We start from the raw sequence: 11,258 nt of genomic DNA on the forward strand, positions 1-11,258 counted from the left end.
CTCTGTTGAGTAGCTACTGAATTGGATAGATATTCCTTAAAGTGAGGAAGTAATGGCGGTACCACTCTTGCCTAATTTTAAAGTTTCTCAGATCGACATGTATGACGGATCCCGGGACCCTGTCGAACACCAGAGAACTTTAAAGCACACATGACTCTCCATGGCTTTCTCATGGAGGTGGCTTGTCGTGCCTTTTCGTTAACGTTAAAAGGGATAGCACGATGCTGGTTTGGGACTTTGAGTCCAGGATCTATAAATAGTTTTGAAGAATTGGCTAAACATTTCTTGACACAGTTCATGGCGAGTAAGAGGCGTCGAAGACCAGCCGCTTATCTCCTTACCATTAAGTAAAGAGAAGAAGAGAACCTGAAAGCATACCTGACCCGTTTCAACAAGAAGAGGTTGACCACAGATGATCAAGACGAGAAAATCATGTTAGCCGCCCTCCTGTGAGGCATCTTGCCATGGAGCCCATTCATGACTTAGTTGGCCAGGAAAAACCCCTTCACTAGGGTTTTAGGTACCTATATATATAAATCCCTCTCATGCACGTAGAAACTCCCCCATCAAATCTAGGGTTGCCGCTCTACATCTCTCCCAATCACCTATCAGCATCCCTTGCTATACAAGTCACAAAAGGATTTCCCAAGCCGCCAGTCTAGAGCAACTACAAGGAACGTTAGCCCCTCCATGTACGTCACCCACCACCACCCTCAGAGTGCGCACGTCCCCTCCCCATGCCTCACGTTCAGGAAACACCCATCAACCACAGAGTTTCTTCAAGTACATTGCCACCACCTGCTTGCCCGCTGCTTCACCAGTGTAGGATAGCCCCACAATCAAAGCTCCTTCACGTGCTTGTTGCCCTTTCCCTCAGCCCAGGTCATGCAGAACAGCAGCCTCCCAAGGAGGGAAACTGCTGCATTGCGAGATTGCTACCTCCACTGTCGCGATTCCCCCTCCATGGTAGAACTTCCACGCCACATCGCCACACACTCAGTCCATTCACAACCAACCCCGGACGGAAACCTCTACTCAGCCATCGTAGCCAAGCCTGTAACCACCGTGTAAGAAAGCCACCAAGCCGCTTGCAATCACACAACAAGCCTCTATTTTTCACAACCAAAAACAAAGCAACCCACATCCAGCAGCTCCCCCATGTCGGTTGCCTCAGTCGCAAATGCTGGGTGTTCCATGCCCATATAGCTTGGTCAAGAGTTGCAACTTGACCAATAGATTAGCTACGGAAGCTTGGTCAAGAGCTGCAGCTTGACCAATAGATTAACTGCTGAAGCTTGGTCAAGAGTTGCAGCTTCCATCGTCCATGCTAGCTGTTGGTAAATACTTGTTGCTAGAGCAACCCATTGTCAAGATTTGTGGTTGCTTGTCCTTTGAAGCCTCACCTATAAAAGGAGATCATTTCTAGTGCAATGAAAAGTGGTGTGGGGAAAAAAGCACAAGAACGGCTTAGTGAATAAGAGCTAAAAAGAGGAAGAGAGAGAGAAACTCAAGGTGAGCTATGAGAAAAAGAAGAGCGTTGAGTGGAGTGGAGTGTGATCCTCCTCCTCTATAATATTTTCTGTGTTCCACTATTTAATAATGAAACTCTTTCTCTGTGGACGTAGACAATTGCTAAACCAAGTTAAATTCTCAGTGTCACTATGTGCATGTGTGTCTTGAATTCTGTTGTGCAAGTATCATATTTTCTCTGAAATTGCCTCTGGATCACTGTGATTTTCCCAACAAGTGGTATCAGAGCGTGTTGGGAGGAGTTTTTTTTAGAAAACTCGATTCTAGTACGTTGCTCAGTTACAAGATCTGAGCATACCAGGGTGTTTGTCTCATCGAGACGAGAACAACAGAGAAAACAAGAGGCAGAAATGACACAGCATGCAGCACCACGCACCTCTTGAAGGTCGGTGAGTAATCCCACATGCTAGAGTGAGGAAGGAGAGCGCGAGTTCCACACGCCCTCACGCACACCATAGAGGCTGAAGCGCGTGAAGCACATGCGCCCCACGAGTACCAACGGTTGAAGGCATTTGAAGTACACGCTCCAACTCGCTTTCACACGCCCCCAAGGTTAGAAGGTGTGTGATGCGCACACGCCTATGTGGTTTCACGCGTGCCATGCACTGCATGCATGACAGATTCCCTGTTTTGCGTTCTTGCTCATACCTTGTGCTATCTGAGGCCGATTTTGACGAAGCAAAACTCGTTCTTAATAAAATCAGGAGTTCTGGACACAACCGTGCTGTCCTTTTTGCACAATTCCACCTTGAAGATCCTGTACGTGCCAGGATAAAGATGACTGCCTCATCGAATGGAAGATCTCCTGAACTGTGAGGATCTGTCTGACCCCTTAGAAATTGAAAGGACGAAGCCAAATGAAGTTTCGGATCAGGTGTGCAAAAAAATGCACAAGAAGACTACCGGTCAGATCAGACAATAGATTGACTATAGTGACTTTCAACACGTGGCCCAAGAGACGGATGCTTATGCCCTCTAGAAGAAGTTGGAGGATATGTATCGAGCTAAGATTGCTCGAAACAAGGCCCTCTTGATGAGACGACTTGTTAACTTGAAGTTGAAGAGCGACACCTCTGTTGCCGAGCACACTAGTGAGTTTCAAACCCTAGTTAACCAACTCGGGTCCGTAACGTTGATTCTTGGTGATGAAGAACAAGCCCTGCTACTTCTCAGCTCATTACTAGACAGTTGGGAGACATTGGTGGTCTCCCTGAGTAACTCTACTCCAGATGGCAAACTTACCATGACAATGGTCAATGATGCCTTGTTCAATGAGGAGGCCAGACGGAAGGAAACGGGCATGAATCAGTCTCATGGCTTCATCACTGAGAGTAGAGAAGGACCTCGAGGTAATGGTAGAGGCAGAAGTGGAGGCAAAAATAAAGTAAAGTCTCAGACACATGGAAGGTCCGACGATGGTAGTAACAAGCAGAAGGGTAACTTGAAGTGTTACCATTGTGGCAGAGAAGGCCACATGAGGAACAATTGCGGCAAGCTTATGAGGGAGCAAGGTCAAAGCAATCAACTGAAGAAAGAAGAGGGTGCAACTTTAGTTACTCTTTTGGGAGATGTGGCGGTACTCTCCATTAGTGACGATACGTGTCTGCAAATTGCAAGCCACGATGTTGAGTGGATGGTAGACACAACAACATCATACTACGCCACTTCCCATAGTGAGTTCTTCACTATGTACAAAGCTGGAGACTTTAGTACGGTAAAGATGGAGATCGCCAGTTCCTCGAAGATCGTGGGAGTTGGTGATGTACAGATTAAAACCAACATTGGTTGCACCATGGTGTTGAAGGATGTTCAACACGTTCCTGATTTTCGGCTCAACTTGATTTCCAGGACAGCCCTTGAACGACAGGGCTATGACAGCTACTTCAACAATGACACTTGGAAGCTGTCACAAGGTGCCATGGTTGTCGCCCAAGGACACATTTACGATACGTTGTATAAAACCTACGTGAAGATCGATTCTGATAGCCTCAATGCAGTGGAAGCTGAGGCATCACCAAATCTGTGGCATAAGAGACTCGGGGACAAAGGGTTGGATACGCTTGCAAAGAAGACACTCATCAAAGTTGACAAAAGTAATGCTTTAAACATTTGTGATTATTGTTTGTTTGGCAAATAGCATAGAGTCTCATTTAATTCCTCTACAGAGAGAAGATCATAGTTGTTAAGTCTTGTACACTATGATGTATGTGGTCCCGTGGAAAAAGAGGCATTGGGAGGTAACAGATATTTTGTGATATTCATTGACGATGCTTCATGAAAGGTCTGGGTGTATGTTTTTAAAACAAATGATCAGGTTTTTGAGCACTTCAAGAGTTTCCACACCCTGGTGGAAAGATAAACGGGAAAGAAGTTAAAGTGCCTGCAAACAAACAATGGAGGAGAGTACATATCCAAAGAGTTTGTTACATGCTGCACTGATCGCGGTATTCGACATGAGAAGACAGTCTCACATACCCACAACACAATGGTGTAGCCGAAGGGATGAATCAGACCATCATGGAAAGAACAAGATGCATGCTTAGTATGGCCAAGTTACCAAAGCCATTCTGGGGTGAAGCTGTTCATGATACCTGTTACCTGATCAACAAATCACCTTCAGTACTACTGGAATTTGAAGTTCATGAAAAGGTCTGGTTTGGAAGAGATGTCTCTTACTCTCATGTGAGAGTGTTTGGGTGCAAAGTCTTTGCACATGTATCCAAGGAGTTGAGACAGAAGCTCGATGTCAAGTCAACTCCATGTATCTTCGTTGGATATGAAGATGAAGAGTTCAAATACAAGTTATGGGATTCAGTGACAAAGAGAATTGTTAGAAGTAGAGACATTGTGTTTCATGAAAACCAGCACATAGGAACTGAAGTTTCCTCAAAATCAAAAGAGCTTAGTTCCTATACTCCAAATCCTGTACCATTACAATTCACCACAGATAATGGCGATATGTAGGATCGAGATCCAGAAGCAGAAGAAGAAGCTCAGGTTGTCGAGCAAGGGGAGCAAGAACCCTCTCCACCAAAAGTTGGGTGCCACCACAAGGGTTAGATGGTGAGGAACCTACTTTAGTTGATGAAGCTCAACCAACAAGATTGACAAAAGGCTGCCCATTGATTCTGTCGAGGAGATATCCAGAATCAGACTATATTCTGCTTACTGATGAGGGGGAGCCAGAGAGTTTTCAGGAAGTTCAAACTCATTCTGATAGAACCTATAGATGTAGGCCATGCAAGAAGAGATGAGTTCTTTGCAGAAAAATCAGACCTATGAGTTGGTGAAACTTCCTGAAGGAAAGAAAGCACTGAAGAACAAGTGGTTGTAGCTTGTGAAGCACAAGGCCAGATTGGTTGTCAAAAGGGTTCCTACAGAACAAAGGAATCGACTTTGACAAAATCTTTTCACCGGTAGTGAAGATGACCTCAATACGAGTCGTACTCAGATTGGTAGCCAGCTTGAATTTGGAACTTGAACAGATGGATGTGAAGACAGCCTTTCCCCATGGAGATTTGGAGGAGAAAATCTACATGGAGCAACTAGAAGGTTTGAAGTTCCAGGGAAAGATCACTTAGTCTGCAAGCTGAAGAAGAGTCTCTACGGCCTCAAGCAAGCACCAACGCAATGGTACAAGAAGTTTGACTCATTCATGATGAGTCATGGTTGCAAGAGACTTGCTGCAGATCAATGTGTCTATGTTCGAAGATTCTTGAATGACAAGTTTGTTATACTCATTCTTTACATTGATGATATGTTAATCATTGATGATGATAGGTCCATGATTAACAAGCTAAAGAAGGAACTATCCAAATTCTTTGACATGAAGGACTTAGGCCCAACGCAGCAAATTTTGGGCATGAAGATTGTTCGTGATATGAAAGCCAAAAGGTTATGGCTATCACAATAAAAATATGTTGAACGAGTAATCAGATGTTTCAACATGGGAGATGCCAAGCCAGTCAATACTCCACTAGCCAACAACTACAAGTTGAGCATGAGCTTGTGTCCCTCTTCAAAGAAAGAGATTGAAAAGATGAAAACAATCCCCTACTTGTCAGTTGTAAGAAGTTTGATGTACGCAATGGTTTGTACAAGACCAGATATTGCTCATGCTATAGGCATGGTGAGCAGGTTCCTTTCAAATCCATGAAAGGATCATTGAGAATCAATCAAGTGGATTCTTAGAAGGGTACGTCGAAATTGTGTTTGTATTTTGGGGGAGCTAAACTAGTTTTGGAGGGATATATTGATTCAGATATGGCAGGAGACTTGGATTGTAGGAGCTCTACCTCAGGATTTCTCTTCACTTTTACAGGAGGAGTTGTCTCTTGGCAGTCCAAATTGCATAAGTGTGTTGCTTTATATACAACAGAGGCAGAGTATATTGCCGCAACAGATTTTGGGAAATAGATGTTGTGGATGAAGTGATTTCTACACGAACTGAAGGTTGGTCAAGAAGACTACAGGGTACATTGTGACAGTCAAAGTGCAGTCTTAAGCAAGAATTCAATATACCATTCCTGCACCAAGCATATTGATGTCTGCTATCATTGGATACACGAAACGATTGAACAACAGTTGATAAAGCTTGTGAAGATCCATACGAAAGAGAATTCAGTGGATATGTTGCCGAAGGTGGTTACAAGTGAGAGGCTCGGGCTATGCAAAGACATAGCAGGGATGGACGCCAACTAGAGAAAATCATATTGCGTTCTCCTCTAATGGGTATGGAGGGGGAGAATTGCTGAGTGTTCCATGCTCATACAGCTTGGTCAAGAGTTGCAGCTTGACCAATAGATTAGCTATCGAAGCTTGGTCAAGAGTTGCAGCTTCCATCATCCATGCTACTTGTTGATAAATACTTGCTGCTAGAGCATCCCATTGTCAAGATTTGTGGTTGCTTGTCCTCTGAAGCTTCACCTATACAAGGAGATCATTTCCAGTGCAATGAGTCGTAGTGTGGGGGAAAAGCATAAGAAGGGCTCAGTGAAGAAGAGCTAAAAAGAGGAAGAGAGAGAGCCAAGGCGAGCTATACGAAAAATAAGAGAGTTGAGTTGAGTGAAGTGTGATCCTCTTCCTCTGTAATATTCTTTGTGTTTCACTATTTAATAGTGAAGCTTTCTCATTAGTTGAGAATGTGGGTTCTCTATCCATTGAACCATCGTGCATGCCACTATGATTAAATGTTTGAGTTGATTGGTATTTTAATTAAAATAAATAGGGTTGGCATTGGTAATTTGTTGGGCTCATGTGTAATGTATGTATTTCTTTTTATGTTAATGGATAAGGTGTAGTATAAGTATATCGATGATGTGGCATCTCTATTTATTTATTGTTTCCTAAAAGATTTGTAGTATGATTTTCTTTAAAAATATAATATTGAGAATGCAATTTTATTATTGAGGCCATGTAAAGGGATCTGTTTCACATCTATCAATATGCTTTAAGGTCACCTTAACACGATGTACCAAATTACCAATGAGGCTTCTAATGGAGCTTTATGCACTATGTCTTTAGCGTAATAATTACAAATTTTTCATATTTGATGAATGAATTATATGTGCATGAGTTTTGACTATTTTTTTTAAGACTCCTCTATAAATTTATTAAAAAGTAATTAGATATGGTATGATGACTTATATAGTAGGAGATGATTCCTAGTTTTTCGTGAAATTTTCGATCTCACTATGTAGGAAGAAGTTCTATGGTCTAGCTAGATTTTGGGATAAAATTAAATGTGTGTTAATGTCAATCTCGCACAATGAATGTAGTGGTATTGGCCACTAAGAACGTAGTTGCTAACCTTACTAAAAGAGAGAAACTTGATGAGACCAACAATAACATGTGGCATAGGAAAATTCAATTTCTGCTTAATAAACAAGAGGTCCTAGAAAATCTGTCCCAGCTTATGATACAACTTAAGGAAGTGAATACTTCCCAATATCGTTGTGATATGGAAGCCTATTAGGCTTAGGCAAAGAAAATCTAAGCATAAATAATTAGTTTTGAAGAAAATTACATGATTACTTATAATTAGATAGAAAAAATCACATAATTACTTGTTTCAATTTATATAAGTACTTTAAAAAATTATAAATATTATATAAAAAATTATTTAAAAATTGATATGGTGAATACTGTTGTCTAGTCTGGTCTAGGCTGAAAAAACCCCTCTGCTAGACCGGACCAAAAACCGAATTTCTATACTCTCTTAGACCGAGACCGACCGATTACCAGTTGGTTTTTTCGGTCTGGACCGAAATTCTTACACTCCTATTTATTTGTGTCTAGCAGTTGAAAAACAACATATCTTACCACATTTTGGGTGCTAGTGAGATGGATATTGAATACATGGACAAATGTAGCATACTTATGGGTTGTTCTGAAGATACGACTCTGCTTTGTCATCATTATTGTTGATGTCGTCATCATCATCCTCTTTGTTAGCATCTTACAAATGTTTAATTCTGATGTTTCTAGGGACTGGATTATGCATTGATGACTGGAGGAGATGTTGCTCCATTGGGACCTCAGGTTGTCGCGAAGATACACCAGTTATTTGATTGGGCCAAGAAGTCAGGGAAAGGTTTATTGCTTTCCATTGGTGAAGCTGATGCATTTTTGTGCGAGTAAGTTGCCAATTGTTTTTTCGCCTAATTTCTTTTGATAAGTAAAAATGTATTAAATTATTAATTCAATAGGCGTAGTCAAGTACACTGGATGTTGTTTTTATCCTAATTAGGAAAATGAACAAAATTTATACCTAAGATATTCTCCAATCCTTACCCGCCCTACCTGAACATCGTGTCAGGTTATGCTTGCCAGTTGCTTGCTTGACCTGATGTCCTTTATGAAACAATATGGCCAGTGTGTAGTGCTTTTTGGAATCATTCTCAGACGGAAGACAATGATTTTATAGTGGGGGCACCATACCATCTAACTGTACCTATTTATTAATTCCTCTTTTCCTCTCTCTCAGGCTCTTCTTAAGTTCCCTATTCCATGTTCGTAATCGGTAGTATATATGGTGTTACTCAAATCTAGATGAGAATCTTCAAACCAATTGGTTCATAGGAAACCCTGGCTGAGGACTTGTATTTGTTGACCAAATTTTGCAGGCGGAACAAAACCTACATGAGTGAAGCTCAAAGAAGTGCACTCAATGCCCTCCTTTTCCGCACAGGTGACCAGTCCAAGGACATAGTACTTGCTCTCGCTACAAATCGCCCTGGCGATCTTGATTCAGCTGTGGCAGACCGTATTGATGAAGCTCTGGAATTTCCATTGCCTGGGGAACAGGAACGTTTCAAGCTTTTAAAACTGTACCTGGACAAGTACATAGCTCAGGCTGGACAGAAGAAATCTAGTTGGTTCCAAAACTTATTCAGAAAGGAACAACAGAAGATAGAGATTAAGGGTTTGACTGATGATATATTAAGGGAAGCAGCAGCCAAAACCGAAGGATTTTCTGGAAGAGAAATAGCAAAATTGATGCAAGTGTCCAAGCGACTGTTTATGGGAGTGAGAATTGTGTGCTTGATCCAAGCCTGTTTCGAGAGGTAGTAGATTATAAAGTTGCAGAGCATCAACAGAGAAGGAAAATGGCAGCTGGTAAAGGTAGTGCATGACGCGATCTATTACAAACAAGCAATGTTTGTATTATGTGACCATGCATTCATGGCAGGTTTTATCCGCGTAGCAGTTACTGTTATGAATGGCCCATGTTTTTATTGTTTTGGGCATCATGATCTTCATCATTATTTTGGCCCCCTTTTTGAGTTGGGGATTTTGGTTTTTCTCATCTTAGGTTCTTTCAATGGGAGGCAGGTGGAGTGGTTGTGGAAAACAATGTGGAAATTATAGGTACCTGCTGCAACAAAACATTTTCTTTGGAGGGCTGGTTCGAATGCTCTTCCTACTAAGGCTGCACTGAAGCATAGAAAGGTGGTTGAAGATGAAGTTTGTTCACTATGCAAACAGGATGGGAGACTGTCCTACATGCTTTATGGCAATGTTCTACCGTGAGTGATGTTTGGGCAGAAACGGAAAGTGCTTTACAGAAGTGGACTGTTATGGCTGGGGATTTTATGGAGTTATGGGGTACAATGCTCTCAAGGCTGACTCAAGAGAAGTTAGAAGAAGTAAAAGTTTTGTTAAGAGGGATATGGCACAGGAGAAATAGATTTGTTTTTGAGGATCAGTTTGATGGCCCAAAACAGGTTGTTCAATCTGCTCTATTGTCCTTAAAAGAGTTTAAAGATACACAATAGAAGAAGGAAATGGGGAATACAACAGGTAATCCAATGCCAGAGATGATTTTATGGAGAAAACTTGAGGAAGGGTGGCTTAAGGTCAACTTTGATGTTGCTACAGATTCAAAAAATCAGAAAGTAGGAGTTGGGGTTATAATTAGGGATCATAATGGAGAGCAGATGGCAGCCTGCAGTGAACCAAACTTGTTGTTGCCTCAAGCTTTAATAGCAGAAGCAGCTGCTATGGGAAAAGCAGTTGAGTTGTGTTCAGAGTTGAGATTTAACAGGGTGATTATAGAAGGAGATGCAAAAGTAATCTTAGAGGCTGTGGTGAATCCAGATACATGTTGGACAGCATATGGGCAAATTATTCAAGGTGTCAAAGAGAGTTTGAAAGAGTTGAATGATTGGAGGATTAGTTTTGTAAGAAGAAAATGTAATGAGGTAGCTCATATCTTAGCAAAAATGGCTTTGTCTTTAGAGGAAATGCAATGTTGGGTTGAGGAAGGGCCTGTTATGATCTCTAGTAAGCTAGAGTTTGATAAACATTGTATTGAGGAATTATTATGAATGAAAGTTGTTCTGTTTAAAAAAAATAAAATTAGCTTGTACGTGTTAAATTATACTTTTTAGGGGCCAGCAGGGGACCTGCCCTCCGTTTATTCCATCTGATCTGCTTCGTTCAAAGAACTCGCAAATTCTTATGCTCGGTTCAAATGTAAAATAAATCACTATAGTGATTAAGATTAGGAGTCATAAAAAAAAACATAAGAAATCAAATTAGCTTTTATTATTATTTTTTTTAGGAAGAAAAAACACAGACCGTTTCATTTCCTTTTTCTTTGTTTTCGTGAATTGAATTTTTTTCAAATTTTAAAATTTGGTAAGGCATGAGGAACTTTTGCAGAATTTTGAAGGTTATCAAAGAAAGTATTTTCAGTTTTCTTGTAAGGGACTAATAGATGGAGTTTAGAACTATCAATGTAGGATCTGTCAAGCCTGGTTCATCATATATGTATCCCCTGCATCATATGAAAAATAAATAAAATAGTATCTGTAGTGTTAATGTCGTGTTTCACACATTTTTGGGCCAGACTCGAACAACTTAGATCTTCATAAACGAGTCTACAAAAGACAGGGAAGAAGGCAACTGAGAGAGGGTGGCCTTAGAGCTGGGAAATCTCTGATGTCAAAGTTAGTAAATATTCTTGAAAGTTCATAAATAAGTGAAAGAGTCTAGGGATCAGTGAGCGTTTTCTCATACCAGTGACTTGCTATTTATACCATAAGTCAGGGGAGACAGATCGTGTCTACCCCCATGGAGTCTGTATCCTTTGTACTGTTCCCTTTGTCCGAGTTCATTAATGCCGACGTGACTCTGCGACGATGTCATTAATGTGCCGTGTAGCTTGGGTAGTGGTGCCATTAATGTGGTGTGATTTTTCTATTTCCATCTCCCAGCAAATATCA

At 41.2% G+C, this 11,258-nt stretch overlaps 1 pseudogene; it reads left to right on the plus strand.

The window, feature by feature from the left end:
* Nucleotides 1-7,297: 7,297 nt before the first annotated feature.
* On the plus strand, nt 7,298-9,309 carry LOC121255250 (annotated as a pseudogene).
* Nucleotides 9,310-11,258: the final 1,949 nt, after the last annotated feature.

Source organism: Juglans microcarpa x Juglans regia, chromosome 3D, assembly GCF_004785595.1.
Source record: "Juglans microcarpa x Juglans regia isolate MS1-56 chromosome 3D, Jm3101_v1.0, whole genome shotgun sequence".
Taxonomy (NCBI): domain Eukaryota; kingdom Viridiplantae; phylum Streptophyta; class Magnoliopsida; order Fagales; family Juglandaceae; genus Juglans; species Juglans microcarpa x Juglans regia.